The sequence below is a fragment of the Microcebus murinus genome, chromosome 12 (genome assembly GCF_040939455.1).
Source record: "Microcebus murinus isolate Inina chromosome 12, M.murinus_Inina_mat1.0, whole genome shotgun sequence".
NCBI lineage: Eukaryota > Metazoa > Chordata > Mammalia > Primates > Cheirogaleidae > Microcebus > Microcebus murinus.
The window spans coordinates 5787759-5807283 of record NC_134115.1 but is presented as its reverse complement, the minus strand read 5'-3'; the positions used below and the strand labels follow the sequence as shown (position 1 = coordinate 5807283).

The window sequence follows — 19525 nt, the reverse complement described above, 5'->3', positions numbered from 1 at the left end:
TTGCTGGATCAAATGGTAGATTCACTTGTATCGCTTTAAGGTATCTCCATATTGCTTTCCACAGAGGTTGAACTAGTTTGCAGTCCCACCAGCAGTGTAGGAGTGTTCCTCTCTCTCGGCAACAACGCCAGCATTTGTTGTTTGGAGACTTTTTGATAAAGGCCATTCTGACTGGAGTTAAGTGATATCTCATTGTGGTTTTGATTTGCATTTCCCTGATGATTAGAGATGTTGAGCATTTTTTCATATGTTTGTTGGCCATTCTTCTGTCTTCTTTAGAAAAGTTTCTGTTCAAGTCCTTTACCCACTTTTTAATAGGGTTATTTGATTTTTTTCTTGTTAATATATGTAACTTTAACACTTGTACCCCCATAATATGCTAAAATAAAAATAAATAAATGAAAAGAGTTTGGCCTCTGGATGCAGTTCAATCTGGACAAGAGCTGTTTTTAAGAATGGGAGGGTCCTGAGAGATAGTAGAATATGTCTGCTACATAATAGGTATTCAGATTATGTTTGATGAATAAATGGATTGAAAGACTAGATAAATACAGCTGAGAGTTCAAGATTTTAAAAAAAACTCCTAGAAAGCAAAGCAATACTTTTGAAATTGTGGTAATCATTTATATTTGCTATTTTTCTTTTCATAAGGACATAAACTAAAATGATTAAGTTATAACTATTTATATATATCTAATAAATCTTTATGTAACCAAAACATATGTCTGTAATAAAATATATATACATAATGAAATCTACATGCACAGATAAAAAGATTCCCTTTACTCATGAAGAGGCTAAAAGTTCACAGAGGATATTAATCCAGAAAAAAAAATTAATATCCAACTCATTTTTGACAAAGATACAAAAGCTATTGAAGGAGGAAGTATTTATCTTTTCAACAAATAGTATCAGATAAAACAGACATCCATAGGCTAAAACATCTCAACCTAAACCTCACCTCTTACACATGAATTAACCCTAAACGGATCATACTTAAATATGAAATGTAATGCTATAAACCTTTCAGGAATAAAAACCCTAGAAGAGAAAAATGGTGGACTAAAGATGACCTCCTGGCTCTCTGTTCTTGGAGTGGGAGGTGAAGAAGGCGGCCTAAATCACTCGAGTGGGTAGTTTTCCCACAGGATCAGCTTCACGGAATTGCAGGGAAGCTTCGAGGGGCAGCAGTGCTGGGAAAAGGAATAAAGTGACTCAGTGGATTTACTGTGAGGTTCTGAGAATCCGAGTGGTACTGTGGGGATTGGAGTGTAAGCTGGCCATACTCAGCAGCAGCCAAATGGCTGTGTGATCCTTCCCACAGGGGGACGACTTCTCCTTCACTGACCTCCACGCCCACGCTAGCAGGGAAGTGCCTGAAGACAGCGTGAAGAGGTAACACGGACGGGCAGGCAGGTTGGACAGGAGGCAGGAGCAGAAAGTAATTTGAAACCTCCAGGGCACGGTGTAAGGGCGCCTTTGCTGGGAGATCTATAAACACAGCGGCTTATGCCTCGCTTGTGAAGGGACAGAAAAGTGAGACAGATTGCTCATTTGACTGAGTTGCCTGGTGGACTCGGGCGGCAGCCCAAGCCCTGTAAGGGAGGGAGTGGGAGAGGGGGTTGAGAGCCATCCTCCGGGGCCATCCCGGGGTCTCCAGTGGCCCAAGCCCCACCACCACCGAGGACGCGCAGATAATTTTCGCCCCTCGGCAGAACTTGTCCGCGGTTCCCAGACGCTTGAACTCTCCCGGTGAAGGGACGGAAGACGGGGTGAGAGCCAAACTCTGCAGACCCTCCCCAGGGGTCTCCGGTGTCCCATGCTCCACCACTGTGGGGAGGCACAGATAGTGTTCACCCCTCGGCAGAACTTGTCCGTGGTTCCCAGCCCCTTGAATTCTCCCGGTGAAGGGACAGAAGGTGGGGTGAGAGCCAAACTCTGCAGACCCTCCCCAGGGGTTTCCAGCGTCTCACGCCTCACCGCCACGGGGACACACAGATAGTTTTCGCCCCTCTGCGGAACTTGTCCGCGGTTCCCAGCCGCTTGAGCTCTGCCGGTGAAAGGACAGAAGGCGGGGTGAGAGCCATCCTCTGCAGACCCATCACAGGGGTCTCCAGCATCCCACGTCCCGCCACCGCGAGGACACACAAATAGTTTTCGCCCCTCCTCGGAACTTGTTCGTGGTTCCCAGCCACTTGAACTCTCCCAGTGAAGGGACAGAGGTGGGGTGAGAGCCATCCTCTGCGGACCCTCCCCAGAGGTCTCCAGCGTCCCACGCCCTGCTGAAGCGGGGAAGCACAGATAGTGTTCACCCCTCAGCAGATCTTATCTGTGGTTCCCAGCCGCTTGAACTCTCCCAGTGAAAGGACAGAAAGTGGGCTGAGAGCCATCCTCCACAGACCCTCCCCAAGGGTTTCCAGCGGCCCAAGACCCACCAACGGGGCGCAGAAAGTTTTCACCCCTCAGCGGAACCTGTCTGCGGCCCCCAGCTGCTTGAGCTCTGCCCGGGAAGGGGCATAAGAAAGGGCTAGCGCCATCCTCCGTGGATCCTCCCCAGGGGTCTGCAGCGACTAAAGCTCCACTGGTGAGAAACAGAAAAGGGATAGTCTTCATTCCTCAGTGGAGATTCTCAGTGGTCCCTGGCAGCTCAAGCACAGCTGATTTTAGCTCATAATCCATTCCCTGCATCTCTGATCCTCAATAAAGTGTCCAGATGAGAAAGAACCAGCTAAAGTTTACAGGAAACATGAAGGACCAGAGAGAAAAGTCACTTCCAAAGCAAAATACTCATTCTCCATCATCTGACAACAACTTACATGATATGAGTAAACTGACAGAGGAAGATTTCTGAATATGGATTGCTACAAAACTGAATGGAAATGAAGAGAAAATAGAATCACAACATAGAGAAACCACAAGCACAATACAAGAAATGAATGAAAGATTCTCCAAAGAAATTGAGACTATCAAGAAAAACCAAACAGAAATTCTGGCAATGAGGGAAACAATCAAGGATCTCCATGATTCAGTGGAAAGCCCAAAGAACAGGATGGACCATGCAGAAGAAAGAATCTCAGAACTTGAAGATTATGCCTATGCTCTAAACAAATCAGAGGAAGAAAGGGAACAAAGAAACAAGACCAAAGTTTATAGGAAGTGTGGGATTATGTTAAAAAAACAAATATCAGATTGATTGGGATTCCGGAAGGGGAAAAGGAACATTCTCAAGGGCTGGAAAACTGATTTCACAGAATACTGGAGGAAAATATGCCAGGCCTGGCCAGAAATCTTGATACCCAAATACAAGAAGCACACAGAACTCCTGGGAGACTCAATGTGAAAAGGCAATCACCTCACCACGTGGTTTTTAGGCTGACCAAAGTAAATGTGAAAGAAACAATTCTCCATGCAGCGAGATGAAAGCAGCAAATGACCTATAAAGGTAAGCCTATCAGACTAACAGCTGACTTTTCATCTGAAACCTTCCTTACAAGCCAGGAGGGATTGGGTGCCTATCCTTAACCTTCTAAAACAGAACAAAGCCCAACCTAGAATTCTTTATCTGGCAAAATTAAGTTTCATCTATGAGGGAGAAATAAAGTCCTTCTCAGACAAACAATCACTAAAGGAATTTGCAAAGACCAGACCATCCCTACAGGAAGTTCTTAGACCCGCATTTCTAACCAAATAGGGCAGTAGACACTCCTCAAAGTAAAATCGTCAAAGAATTAAAGTTTAGATCTCGAACTAAATGATGGCCCAAGGAGTAAGACAAAGCAACAAGATTCCACCCAACAATATGAATGGTAATCTTCCTCCAATTTCAATCCTCTCAATAAATGGCTTAAATTGTCCTCTGAAGAGACATAGACTGGCAGAGTGGATAAAAATGCACAAGCCTAGCATCTGCTGTTTACAGGAAACACATCTAACCCACAAAGATACCTGACAGCTGAAGGTCAAGGGATGGAAAACTATCATCCAGTCAAACAGAAGTCAAAAGAAAGCTGGAGTAGCTATACTATTTGCAGATAATATAAGCTTTAAAATAGCAAAAGTAAAAAAGAATAAAGATGGCCATTATATAATGGTGAAAGGGAAGATCCATCAAGAAGATTTAACAATTCTTAATATCTACGCACCCAATACAGGAGCACCCATTTACTTAAAGCAAACCTTGTCTAATATAAACACCTTGTTACATAACACTACCATAGTAGCAGGGGACTTCAACACCCCATTGAATGATCTGGATAGATCCTCCAAACAGAAAATAAGCAAAGAAATAATGGACCTGAATAGAGCCCTTGATCAAAAAGGTCTGACAGATCTCTATAGAGCATTCCATCCAAACAAACTTGAATTTACATTCTTTTCAGAAGCCTATGGATCCTACTCCAAAATTGATCACATCCTAGGCCGCAAATTAGATCTCAAAAAATTCAAGAAAATAGAAATTATACCTTGTATCTTCTCTGATCATAATGGTATAAAATTACAGTTCAATTCCTATAGAAACACTCAACCCCTCACAAAATCATGGACACTAAACAATCTATTATTGAAAAATTATTGGGTTAAGGAAGAAATTCAGAGGGAAATCGAGAATTTCTTCAAACAAAATGATAAGGGTGAGACCTCTTACCAAAACCTGTGGGATACAGCAAAGCTTACCTGAGAGGAAAACTAATAGCAATTAACGCTCACATCCAAAAAACAGAAAGCTTAGATACTGACAACCTAATGAATAAGCTCAAGGAATTGGAAAAAGAAGAGCAAACAATTTCCAATTCTAATAGAAGAAAAGAAATAGCAAAGATCAAAGCAGAACTGAATGAAATGGAGAACAAGAGAACTATACTAAAAATCAGCAAAACCAGAAGCTGGTTTTTTGAAAAGATAAACAAAATCGATGGCCCTCTTGCTAGATTGACAAGGACCCAAAGGGAAAGGACTGTAATAAACTCAATAAGAAATGGAAATGGAGAGATCACAACAGATACCAAAGAAATACAAAACATTATATTTGACTATTATGAAAAACTATATGCCCAAAAACTACAGAATGAAGATGAAATGGACAAATTCTTGGATTCATACAACTTCCCTAAGATCACGCAGGAGGCAACAGAATTCCTAAACAGACCAATCACAAGCTCAGAAATTGAAGCAGTAATTAAAAACCTGCCCAAAGGGAAAAGTCCTGGGCCAGATGGTTACACTTCAGAGTTCTACCAAACATACAAAGATGAACTCATACCTATACTACAGAAACTATTCCACACCATTGAGAAGGATGGTATCTTTCCTAACTCATTCTACAAAGCCAATATCACCTTGATACCAAAGCCAGGAAAGGACACAATGAAAAAAGAAAATTACAGACCAATATCCTTCATGAATACAGATGCAAAAATCCTAAATAAAATTTTAGCGAATGGAATTCAGCAGCACATCAAAAAAATAATTCACCATGACCAGGTGGGCTTTATTCCAGAGATACAAGGATGGTTCAACATACACAAGTCTATAAATGCAATTCACTTCATAAATAAAATCAAGAACAAAGACCATATGATTCTGTCAATAGATGCAGGAAAAGCATTTGACAAAGTCCAACACACCTTTATGATAAAAACTCTTAACAAAATAGGCATAGATGGCTCATACCTTAAACTTATTAAATCCATCTATGATAAACCCACTGCTAATATCATTCTAAATGGAGAAAAATTGAAATCTTTCCCCCCTCGATCCGGAACTAGACAAGGGTGCCCGCTATCTCCTCTCCTATTCAACATAGTACTTGAAGTCCTAGCAATAGCAATCAGGCAGGAGAGGGGTATTAAGGGTATTCAAGTGGGGGCAGATGAAATCACACTCTTGCTCTTTGCCGATGATATGATATTATACCTAGAAAACCCTATGGATTCTTCCAAGAGACTCCTAGACTTGATAACCAAATTTGGTAAAGTTTCAGGTTATAAAATCAATATACACAAGTCAGAAGCATTCATATATGCTAAGAACCATCAAGCAGAAACTCAAATCAAAAATGCAATACACTTTACTATAGCCCCAAAGAAAATTAAATATTTAGGAGTATACCTAACGAAAGATACAAAAGATTTATACAAGGAGAACTATGAAACACTAAAAAAAGAAATTGCAGAAGATTTAAACAGATGGAGAAATCTACCTTGTTCGTGGATTGGTAGAATCAATATAGTTAAAATGTCAATATTACCTAAAGTGATCTACAGAATCAATGCAATCCCCATCAAAATACCATCAGCATTCTTTACAGATCTAGAAAAAATAATTCTTCACTTCGTATGGAACCAGAAAAAGCCTCGTATAGCCAAAGCAATCTGAAATAAAAAGAAAAAACTGGGAGGTATCAGTCTTCCTGACTTCAAGCTGTGCTATGAAGCAATAATAGTTAAATCAGCCTGGTACTGGCACAAGAACAGAAGCATAGATATCTGGAATAGATCTGAGATACCATAGATAAAACCATTAGTATATGGTAATCTAATCTTTGATAAAGCTGACAAAAATATACATTGGGGAAAAGAATCTCTCTGCAATAAATGGTGCTGGGAAAACTGGCTAGCTACATGCAGAAGAGCAAATCAGGATCCCTACCTCTCACCTCTCACAAAAATTCAATTGAGATGGATAACAGACTTAAAGTTAAGGCATGAAACCTTAAGAATCCTAGAAGAAGATGTTGGGAAAACCCTATCAGACATTGGCCTAGGCAAAGAATTTTTTAGGAAGACCCCCAAGGCAATCACTGCAGCATCAAAAATAAACAAATGGGATCTGATCAAATTAAAAAGTTTCTGCACAGCCAAGGAAATCATCAGTAGAGCAAATAGACAACCCACATAGTGGGAGAAAATATTTGCTCTCTACACCTCTGATAAAGTTCTAATAACAAGAATCTATCTAGAACTTAAAAGAATTAACAAAAAAAAAGCAAACAATCACATCAAGAAATGGGCAACAGAAATGAAAAGAAACTTCTCCAAAGAAGACAGAATAATGGCATGCAAACATATAAAGAAATGCTCAACTTCTCTAATTATTAGAGAAATGCAAATCAAAACCATGATGAGATACCACCTAACCCCAGTAAGAATGGCCTATATCAAGAAATCCCAAAACAACAAATGCTGGCAAGGATGCGGAGAGACAGGAACACTCCTACACTGCTAGTGGGACTGCAAATTAGTGCAAACTTTGTGGAAAAGAATTTGGAGATACCTCAAACAGCTATAAATAGAAATACCATTCGACCCTGCAGTAGCATTGTTGGGCATCTACCCAAAAGAGCATAAGACATTCTATTATAAAGACATCTGCACCCGAATGTTTATAGCAGCACAATTCACTATTGCACGGTCATGAAAACAACCCAAGAGCCCATCAATTCATAAGTGGATAATTAAAATGTGGTATATGGTCACAATGGAATATTACTCAATCCTAAGAAATGACTGTGAGCTAGCACCGTTTATGCTATCCTGGACTAAGCTTAAGCCCCTTATCCAAAGTGAGGCGACACAAGACATGGAAAATGGGCTCCACATCTACTTGCCATCAAATTGGAACTGACTGATTAAAACTATGGTTTTCAAATGGTGGCAATGCTCACCAGGGATTCGGGGGGTGGGGGGGACCCAATCTTAGGGAGGTGGTGAGTATTTTGGAGGGGAAGGGTATAACTCTAACCCTTCTTAGGGAGAGGCAAAGATATACAATGTAACCAAAATGTCAAAAAAAAAATCAAAACAAAACTTTTTATCGGGTGGTGAGCAGGTGGTAGGGGGGAGGAGGAAAGGGGTGTATGCTTCCATAACGTGTGTGATGCACACCACCGGGGGATTGGACACATGGGGGGAAAGGGGGCAGGGGCAATATTTGTAACCCTAACAATATTTGTATCTCGATAATATGATGAAATTAAAAAAATATATGAAAAAAATAAAAAAAAAAAAATTGAAAACACACACACACACACACACACACACACACACACACATACACACAAACCATAGAAGAAAATCTTTGGGATCTTGGGCTAGACAAAAGTTCTTGGTTCTTGTTTTTTTTTTTTTTTTTTTGAGACCGAGTCTCACTTTGTTGCCCAGGCTAGAGTGAGTGCCGTGGCGTCAGCCTAGCTCACAGCAACCTCAAACTCCTGGGCTCAAGCGATCCTCCTGCCTCAGCCTCCCGAGGAGCTGGGACTACAGGCATGCACCACCATGCCCGGCTAATTTTTTCTATAAATATCAGTTGGCCAATTAATTTCTTTCTATTTATAGTAGAGACAGGGTCTCGCTCTTGCTCAGGCTGGTTTTGAACTCCATGACCTCAAGCAATCCGCCGGCCTTGGCCTCCCAGAGAGCTAGGATTACAGGTGTGAGCCACCGCGCCCGGCCTTGGTTCTTGTTTATACAAACCTTTTAATAAATTTTTATTTTCAGTAATATATTACTTATATTTATATCACACTGTGATCTTTTCCCCACTAAAGAGGAGTCCCTTTACACCTGTCTGTAATTTTTCAACTGGAATGTCAAATAGCGTGAGCCCACAGATGAAGAAAAATATAGCAAGGTTCATCACGTGGAATATTGGCCAGAGCTGAGAACATCCTTGTGTTTTGTCCACTAAGAGGAGCGACCACTTTCATTTTTGGGTCTGCATAATGACACTGAGTTTGAGCAGTCACAGCATCCTAGTGGTTTCAGCTAGCCGAACTATCAGTGAAGCAGGCCCAATGAGAGTCACCTGTACGAACCGAAGACTCTACTAAGCCAGCAGCTTTGCTTAAGGCAGCAAAGTGGGGGATACATTTCCCTTGTAAGGGATAGCTGTTACACTACTATTTCATGCTATTCCTGGCCCCAAATAGCTTCACTCTGCCATCTTGAACATACCATCTTCATTTCCCCAGTGAGGCTTGTTGAGTCCTTTCATTTTGTTAATTGTTGCATCTGAGATGACACACCCCTTAACTGAAATTTTAGGCCAGAGGCCTCTGCTCAGATCAGAGGTGTCTAGTGTATAAAAGAGCCCAAGAGTAAATTAATAGCTGCTTTTCAAAAGGAGTGAACCTGGCAACCAGGGCATCAAGTCAAGCCTCCCTTCCTCCACTACCAAGGACTGCCTCTGTTTGCCAGAAGGCTCAATCAACAAAATCACCACTCAGAGATTTGAAGCCCAAAATGATCATCAGGGCTGTGGGACATCAAAGTTATCTTCTTTACATGCAGCTCTTCCTGACTGGGAGAGTTCCCTCTATGACTTAAGGCAGATTACAGCATACGATTAATTCCTACTATACTTTCAGATGTAAAAGTAACAAAAAGGGCCTCATCTATAAGGTTATATTTGTTTCCCTTCCCTACTGTGAACCCCACAAAAACCTCATTAGCTAAATCTAGGTGTGCTTTACACTCACGTTAAATCATGGCACCTAAGGTCATCCTAGAAATCATAACCATTTTATTCTGGTAGTTTGTCAGGGAGTCTTTGATTTTACAGAACTGGATGTGGTATACATCATAGGCATCCACATTCCGGAAGCCACTCACAAAAATCCACTTAGATGAAAGGAACATTGAGATTTAGACTAATTATGTTCCCACAGGAAAAATGAAATTGTTACTGGTGAACAAATTACCAGCTCCTGTGATATGTGAGGTTATCTAATAGGGTATGACTTCATTCAGAAGGACTTTGCATAGTTCCTTGAAAGAAACAGAAACCTGTGTGAATTCTTTGATATATTCTTTGCTTTTTGGACAAAATTTTTCCCACATTCATACTCATGTGGTTTTTCTCTTTTGTGAATTCTCTGATGTACTGTGAGGGTTGATTTCTGAGACTGTCTTCTTACACTACCTTTAGCTAGTTTTACTTGTATCTCTGATATTACATGGAGTGTTCTTTTTGTCAGGATTTTCCACAGTTATTACATCAATAAGGCTCCCCCCCCCTCCCTGAATTCTCTGACATACATTTAGGGATGACTTCTTATATAATTTCCCATATTCATTGCATTCATTAGATTTCTCCCCACTGTGAGTTATCTGATGGTTATCTAAGGTTTGATTTCTGGCAAAATGTTTTCCCACATATATTACATTGAAAGGGTTTCTCCCCTGTATGAATTCTCTGATGTCCCCTAAGGGTTGACTTCTGGACAAATTTTTTCCCACATTCATTCCATTTGTAGGGTTCCTCTGCTGTGTGAATTCTCTGGTGTGTACTGAGGTGTGATTTCTGGGAGAAAGTTTTTCCGCATTCATTACATTCAAATGGTTTCTCTCCTGTGTGAGTTCTCTGATATTGAATGAGATGTCCTTTCTGACAGAAAGATTTTCCACATTCATTACATTTATAAGGTTTTACCTCTGAGTGAATTTTCTGGCGTACTTTGTGGACTGATGTTTGGTAGGATTTCTTATCATGATATTCAAAGGACTTATTCCCAGTTTCTGTTCTGTTATTACATACCAATGGATTCTCTCCTGTGACAGTTTTCTGAGGTTGAGTGAGGTGTAATTTCCCATTGAAATTATTTCCACTTGCATTACATTCATAATGCTTCACAGGCATGTTAAATGTATTGTATTCTTTCACAGTTGACATCTGAAAGGATTTCCCATTTTGGTTAAGATGAGGGTATTTCTCCCCTGTGCAAGTTCTCTTGTGGTCAAAAAGAGTTATCTAATCACAATTTTTCCTAAATTCATCACCTTTACAGGATTTTTCTCCTGTGTAAGAATTCTTGGTGTAACATAGTCGGCCTTACCATTAAAGTCTTTTCCAATTTCATTACATTCAAAAGTTTGCTCCAAAGTTTGAAATTTCTGATGCTTAGGAAGATTTTCATTATAAATGAGAGCTTTAATGTTTTTACTATATTCATAAAATTTCTCTCCAGACTGAGTTTTCTCAAACTTAATTTTGAAAGGCAAATTCTCATGTACATTAATTATGGCAACCTAGTTTCTTTGCTGAATGCTTTCTATTATTAATGATAAATTCAGAAATAGTTCACAAATTTTCTCCCCCTGAGTCACATTTGCAGGATATTTTTGTTGAAGAAACAGGAGCTATCTGCAAATTAAAAGGTTTTCCCAAAATTTCCTCTTCCTCTTCCTCTCTAGTCAATGTTTTATTTTTGGTGAGTATTACTTGCTGAAAATGTTTTTCTTTGATTTTCTTGTTTCTCTTGTTCAGATCATCATCTCTGTAATATTCTAAAACTGAGAAAAATTGTAAACATTAATCTTACATCTCTTACTGGTGGGGCTTATAGTCACATAGCCTATGTTGCACTTTGTTCTTTGGTTTATCAGGATTAAATCATTCATATATGTGTGTTTGAATATATATGCCTCCAATCTCTCTCTTTTAAAAAACAATATTAATATAGTACAAATGGGAAAGGAAACTGATAATAAATATATATCTGTATGTGGCATGTGAACAATAAGATTTTCATATCTGGGTGGATAAAGGAAAGAAAAGGAAAATAAAAATTATAGTTTTATAGGAGCAGGAAAATCAGAGAATAGGATGAATGCAACAAAGACTGTAGAATAACAAAAAAAATTAGGAAATAATAGTTTTCATGGAATAGCCCAATAAGAAAAGGGTTTAGTATAAGGGAATAAATTACCATCTAGGTCCTGACATTATCTAGATTATAATGGTTAGAATATTCAATTGTCTACATTCTTCCAATTTTATATCTCTCATCAATTCTTCAGCATCAAATTATTATAACAGCACCAACTTCCTCATGAATAAATGAAGTTTGTAGTTCAGGTGCTAACCTATCTTATAGCTGTGATTCACAGAAATACAAACAAGCATAAAACTGATGACAAGAAAATCCATTCTTGCAAATAAATGAGATTTGCTGCTCTATTCTGGCTGTCCTACCTTTGATTTATTCTATCAGAACTAAATGATAAGTGAACTTGATCATCCCATCCTAAGTTTCCACATTTCAATCTGACATGAGGAGTACAACTTTAAGTGGGGTACCATGGAAGGCCTTACTGCAAAGATGATATTTAAGAAAACCTTAATTCTTTATGCATTCTAAATGCATAAAGGTTCTTACAGGTTAAGAACCTTTATGAAGGTAAAGTAAAACTTCTTATAGGTTATACCGCAAATATTATCTGTCATTTGTAGCTTACCTCTTAACATTTTAAGTATGAAGCAACATATATCTGCATAAAACTTTCATGTGCAACTTAATAGTACTCAGTGAATACTCATGGAATCAGAAACCATGTTAAGAAACAGAACACAAATGACTCTACAAAAATTCCTATGTATCCCTGCCAGGTTATAGCTTCTTTATGCTTAGAGTTCACCACTCTCCTCATATTTATGTAATCATTTCCTTGATTTTCTTTATACTTTTACCACCAATATTCAAATTGCTAAAAATGTAATTGAATTTTGCCTGTTTCTGACTTTTACATAAATGTAACCATGTATGCATATTGTATCTTTTGTTTTCTTTTGCTAAACAGTATGTTTGTAAGCACTGTGTAAGCTTTTATGCATCTGTATAATTCTCCTTTAACAAATACAACTATTTCTCCATTCTATTGCTGATGAGCCCAATTTCTAGCAAAGATAAACAATATTGCCATTAATATTCTTTTATGCATTCTAGAGAATAAAATCTTAACTTCTTGCAGGGAATATGGCTAGAAAAGGAACTGCTTGGTTACAAGGTATGCAAAACATCACCTTTATTAGAAAACCCTCCTGACATCACAGTGGTTTTACCAGTTAGTGGTATTTTCCATGTTTCCAGCTAGTGGATAAGGGTCTCTGATATTCCACATCCTCACCAGGACTTAGCATTGCCAGATGTGTTAGTCTCACTTCACACCAGATCTCTCATTTTACTTCATACCTCACTTCCTATTTTATTTTGCATGCCATGAAAGCTAATGAGATTGAACACATTTTCAAAGATTTACTGGACATTTTGAAAGTTCTTGTTCAAGGTCTTTTACCAATTTTTCAGTTGGGTTGCCTACCTTTTCCATATTGATTTGCAAAAGTTCTTTACATTTTTAGGAAGCTTAGCCTTTCTAGGTTATACTTGCAATATCCATATATTGTGCTACTCTGTGGCTTATCTTTTCCACTCCTTTAATGGTATATCTTATGAACAAAGTGCTTACTTTTAATGGAGTCAAGTTTAATGGAGTTTAATGGAGTCAAGTTTTTTTAATGGAATCAAGTTTTCACTAGTGTTTTTTGTACTTTTGGGCTAAGAAAAGTCTAAGAAAAGTAACATAAAGTTGTTTGCTCCTAAACTGACCTTCTGAAGTCTAACTACCCTTGCAGAATTCTGTCTGTTAGTGCTAAGTGACTCACTTGGGTGACACCGGTTTGGGAATTCCTCCTCTGAGAACCAAGGCTCTTCTCCTTGCTCCAACCTGAAGATTAGTTCTGGTTTGAAAACACAGTACCCTGTAAATAGGAAACAATTGAGGACTTAGGCCAGATATATGAGCTTTATGGTCTACAAAACAGGATGAAGATACAGCAGCATCCTGAAGGTGCTCATTTGAATTTATCACTGGCAGTTGACAAAACATTCATCCTAGTCCTCAAGGGCTTGGTTACTTTAGACTTGAATGAGAAGCCTAAATAACATTAAACTTTAAATAAAGTGTTCATGTGCTTTGGTGCTTAACAAGGAAATGCTTTCTATATGGAGGTACAAGGGTAAGTTATGCTTATATGCTCACCCACTGAGACGAGGTGGCTGTGGTTCTCCAGCATCACATCTCTGTACAGATCCTCTGAGCAGGGGCCATTTGTTGCCACTCCTCCTGGGTGACTTCCACAGTCACCTCCTTGAATGACACTAATGCCTGTAACAGCACATTTCTGTTCAATCTGAACAGTTCAGAATTAGGTGACATAGAAAATACCCATGGAAAATAATTGTTATCATGTTTACTATAAAGAGCTTAAAAGTAACAAATATAAAAGGTGCCTATTTTGGATCTAATTTTACACTTTTCAGGCACTCAGTCAAAATGTTCATAGCATAATTAATATATACTTATGAGTTATACACATGTACTATCAATAGTAATTTTTTTTAATTCTTATTTTTATAGTCAACAAATGTAAAGAAACTTCCTGTGATTTTTATTCTCCACCCTAATAAACTACCCTGGACATACTGTAAGGTAGAGGTCAGCAAATTATGGCCTGTGGGCCAAATCTGGCTTGTCAGGTTTTTTTAGTAAATAAAGTTTTATTGGAACACAGCTGTACCCAATCATTTTGCATTGCCTATGGCTGCTTTAGTGCTGAAATAGCGCTGAGTTCCATCAGAGAACTTATGACTGTCAAAACTGGAAATATATACTACCTAACCTTTTACAGGAAAAATTTACCAACCTCTGGACCAAACAATCCAATTGAAGGAAAGACTGACAACATAAAAATAACAACAAAAGAAAACACATTTTATATATAGGAGTCTATGGTGATTGAAAGTAAAAAGATAGAAAAAGACATACCATGTAATCATTAACCAATGTTTAATGAAAGTTGATGTGGTTCTATTAATATCAAAAACAGTAGATTTGAAGATAAGAATTATAAAAGTTAATGAGTAACAATTTATAATGATAAAACGGTCCTTTCAACAGAAGATATAATGAATTGGCATGCACCTATAAACAGCTTCCAAATATAACCATTTCTCATTACTCGCATATTACATATCTGTGAATTCATCCATTCACTGAAGTTTATTCGTAACCTGAAATGAATACTTGCAGTTATTTTGCAGTCATTCGCAGGCCTCTACAGAAAGGCATTAATAAAAACTTTGAGTTGCCCAACAGGCATGTTCCCAGCTGCGATTGAACAAGGCAATGGTATGCCATCTTATTTCAGCTCTACTACTATAAACAAGTGTCCTTTTCTCAGTCTATTTAGGGCCACATTTGTTGCATTTTCATGCTTTTTCTTGGTCATTTCATGTTTTTAACAGCGTTCCTAACACAAGAAGGCTGTTATGCCTCATGGAGAAAATGCCTATGTTAGATAAGCCTTGCTCAGGCATTAGTTATGGTGCTGTTCACCATTAGTTCAGTGTTTATGAATCAGCAATATTAAATAAGGTGTCTCTAAACAAAAAGACACGTAACACAAGATTAAGTATTATGAAAATGTGACCAGAGGCTTGCTGGAACTTAATCCTATATTTGTCCTCTGAGCAATAGTTTCAATATGTATCAGTTCAGTGTTTGTAGTGACTTTATGCAACACTGCTACTGAGAATACTGAGAACTGACTGTATATAAACAAAAGTTGACAGAAATGAGATAGACAGATCTATAATCATAATTGGTGATTCTAATGCAACTCTCTCAGTAACTGGTAGAAAAGTAGATTAAAAAAACCAATAGGGATACAGTACAGGAGTCAGCAAACCACAGCCCGAAGGCCAAAACCAGCCCACCACTGTTTTCTAATAAATAAAAAACACCACCACTGTCAGTTTTTTTGTAATAACATTTTATTGGAACACAGCCACATTCATTGATGTATTACCCATGGCTGCTATAACACTACAACTGCAGAGTTCAGTAGCTGCAACTGAGACTGTATCTCCCACAAAGCCTAGTATCTGATATTTACAGAAAAAGTTTGCTGACCACTGACATACAAGATTTAAGTGACATAACTAACCAACTTGACTGACATATACAGGATAACCTCTACATAACGATATTCTCATGCACTTTGTACATTAAACAAAAACCAGACAATATGTCTCACTAAAGTAGAAAAAATTACAATCATGCAGCAGCATAGCTTTGGATCTTAGCTCAGAGATGTAGAGAGCTAAAAAGAGCAAGCTAATATCCATACTAGAACATAGCTGGGCAAATGAGAATTAATATCTTTTTGAACTTATCAGGAGAGAGACGGGCACCTGCAGGGAGAATCAGGACCTGCTCATTCACTACACTCCGTGTAAGATAATTAGGAAGATAAAACTGGAAAATTTTAACTTGCTAAAAGCCAAGTATGTCTTAGTATGAGTATGCAAAGTCCCTGGGGGCTGCTCATTGGGGGATTTCCACCTTGCTACAAGATCAAAGATAAAACCAAAAGAGAAATTAGAAAATACACTGAGACTACTGAAAGTGAAAACACAAAATACAAAAATATATGCAATGCCCTTAAAGCTGCGATTAGGGTAAAATTTATAGCTGTAATACAAACATTAAAAAAGATCTCAAATCAATAATCTAAACTATACCTTAAGGAACTAAGTACAGGTGGTGATATTAATACTGACTTTGCAGAAATAAAAAGGACAGTAAAAGAATACAATGAACAATTGTACACCTATAAATTAGATAAGCTAGATGAAATGACAAATTCCTGAAAACACACAAACTACCAAAACTAACTCAAAAAGAAAGAAACATCTGAATAGACCCATGTGAGGAGACTGAATAAGTAATCAAAATCCTCCCTACAAAGAAAAGCCAAGACCAGCTGGCTTCACTGGTAAATTCTACCAAACATTTAAAGAACTAACACCACTACTTCTCTAGTTCTTCCAAAAATAGAAGAGGAGGGAACATTTCCTAATTCATTCTACGAATTACTTTGAACCAAAGCCAGACAAAAAATCACTAGAAAACTGTAGTTCAATATCCTTTATAAATATAAGCACAAAAGTTCTCAAAAAAATACTAGCAAACCAAGTCCTATGGCAAATAAAAAGGACTAAACACATGACAAAGTACAATTTATTCCAGGAATGCAAGGTAGCTTACTATAAAAAAATCAATATAACACATCACATTAAAGATGAAGGAAATAAATCACATGATTATCTTGAGTGTTGTAGAAGGGCATTTCTAACCAACCAACACCCTATCATGATAAAAACAAACAAATAACATAGTAGTAATAGAAAGAAGCTTCCTCAACACAATATAAAGCCTTTCTGAAAAACTCACAGCTAACATCATATACTAGGTAAAAGACAGGAAGCTTTCCTCTAAAGATTGGGAACAAGACAAGGATGCCTGCTTTTGTCATTTCTATTCATGGTACTGGAAGTTCTAGGCAGAGTGAATAGGCAAGGGAAAAAACAGCATCAAATTGGTAAGGAAAAAGTAAAACTATCTCTATTCATAGACCACATGATTTAATGTATAGAAAATACTAAAGAATCCACAAAAAAGTATTAAGAGCTAATAAATGAATTCAGCAGTTTTAGGATACATGATGAACACACAAAAATCATTTGTATCTCTATACACTATAAAAGAATAATTGAAAAATTAAGAAAACAGTATCATTTACAATAGAGTAAAAAAATAATAAAATACTTCGGAATAAATTTAACCAAGGTGCATGACTTATATATCAACACTAGAAAACATTGCTAAACGGAATTAAAGAAGATCTAAATAAATGAAAAGACATTCTATGTTCATGGATAGGAGCATTTGATATTGTTAAGGTGGCAATACTCCTAAAAATGATCCACAGATTCAATGATACTTGCATTAAAATCCCAATGGCCTTTTTGGAGAAATCTTGATTGTACAATTCATATGAAATACATTGGACCCTGAATAGTCAAAACAATCTTATAAAAAAAGAATAAAGTTGGTGGAATCACACTTCTTGATTTCAAAACTTACTATACTATAATGCAACAGTAAGCAAGATAGTGTGGTACTGGCATAAATATAGACATAATTATATGTGGTACTGGCATAAATATAGATCTATGGAATAGCACTGGGAGCCCAGGAACAAACCCATGCATCAACCATTTATTAGGAAAGTAATTTTTCCAACAAATGATGCTGGGATAGTTGAATAGCTATATCAAAAGAATGAAGTTGGACTTCAACCTAATATCACATTAAAGAATTACCTCATAATGGATCAAAAACCTAAATAAAGAGCATAAACTACGTAACTCTTAGAAGAAATCAGGAGTAAACCTTCATGACCTTGGATTTGGTAATGGTTTCCTAGATATGACACCAAAAGCACAAGAAACCAAAGAGAAAAATAAAGTGGACTTCATTGAGATTAAAAGGTTTTATGCATCAGAGGATACTTACTATTAAGATGAAAGTTTCACTGACTTTGAGAATCATGACATCACACCCAAATTAGCATTTCAGCCTCACCTAGTTGCTATCACCAAGGCACCTAAGAACCACAGATGGAATTGACTGAGCTCTCAGTAGATGACATTTCAAAGTCATTGTTTGATGCTAAGAAAGATACAGTTGAAATATGGAAAAATGGAGTAGAATACCCATGCCTTTGCAACATGCCCGGAAAATGCTTTCTTGCTTTTCAACCACTTATTGCTGTGAAGCTACATTCTCCTACCCAACCCAAATCAGGATGCCCTTAGGGTCACAAATACTGATGCCCGTGTAGAGGATCAGCTGAAACTGCGGACCTCCACACTGCAGCCAAACATTCAACGCTTTCCAACAGAAAGCAGACACAGCGAAGTCATTAAAAGTTTAACTTTAAAGTTAGTTTTCATTTTTTGAAATTATTAAGTACATAGGAGTTAGATTTTTACAAAACTATGTACATTTTTAAGTATATCTAATTGATCTAATTGAATGTGGCCTTATTTGATTACAGCTAAGTTAACGTGGCCTTCCAACATGAAAAGGTTCCCCATCCTGTGCTAGCCACCCTGTTTGGCCACGTCCTAGGGCAGCCTGCTCATCCCCGCTGCCCCCACTGGGGGGCGCTTGCCTCCCCACTAACAGCGGGGAAATGCTTTCCCAGCGCCAGCTCGGCTCTCCGGCTGTCCGCCCGCTCCAGCCACACCTGCTGGTTCTCCGCGGCCTTCATCGGCCCGGTGCCTCCCTCTGCTTTCTGCTGTCACACGTTGAGGGTCTGGGGTTGTCCTTGGTTTGTCCCTCCCTGCTTTTATTCTGGTATTTGTGAAGATAGCTCATCACCTACTTTTGTTGTGAATGATGTTCACGGGTTTTGGGTTTTGCTTTCTAGTTTCCCTTTTTTTATGATGAGATTTCCTAAGACAAAAACTAGCCTGCTGCTGTATTCCTGGGTCTCCCTTCTAAAGATCTCTGGGAAAAGAGTTTCTCGTTTCTCTTGAGAATTAATCCCCCAAGCAAGGAATTTGTACTTATGTGTGAAACAACTAGTTTATTAGGGATCCAGCTGATTTTCTTTTAGTCACCCATCTGAGAGAACTACAGAACAACCACTTCTCATGGTCCGTAAGGTCACTACACCTGCAGCTAAGTGTACTGACTTCCCATTCCTCCCTCCTGCGCCATAAACAGCCCTTCACCCTTCCTTCAAGATTGATCTTTCAAAGTACACCGCTCTTCAGCTAGACTCCTGGCAGAGCTTGAACAGAACAAAAAATCCTGCCATTCCTCCAAAGAAGACATGA

At 38.2% G+C, this 19525-nt stretch overlaps 1 pseudogene; it reads right to left on the bottom strand.

Annotated features, from left to right (window-relative positions):
• Nucleotides 1–9413: 9413 nt before the first annotated feature.
• Nucleotides 9414–18954, bottom strand: LOC105856678 (zinc finger protein 510-like; annotated as a pseudogene).
• Nucleotides 18955–19525: the final 571 nt, after the last annotated feature.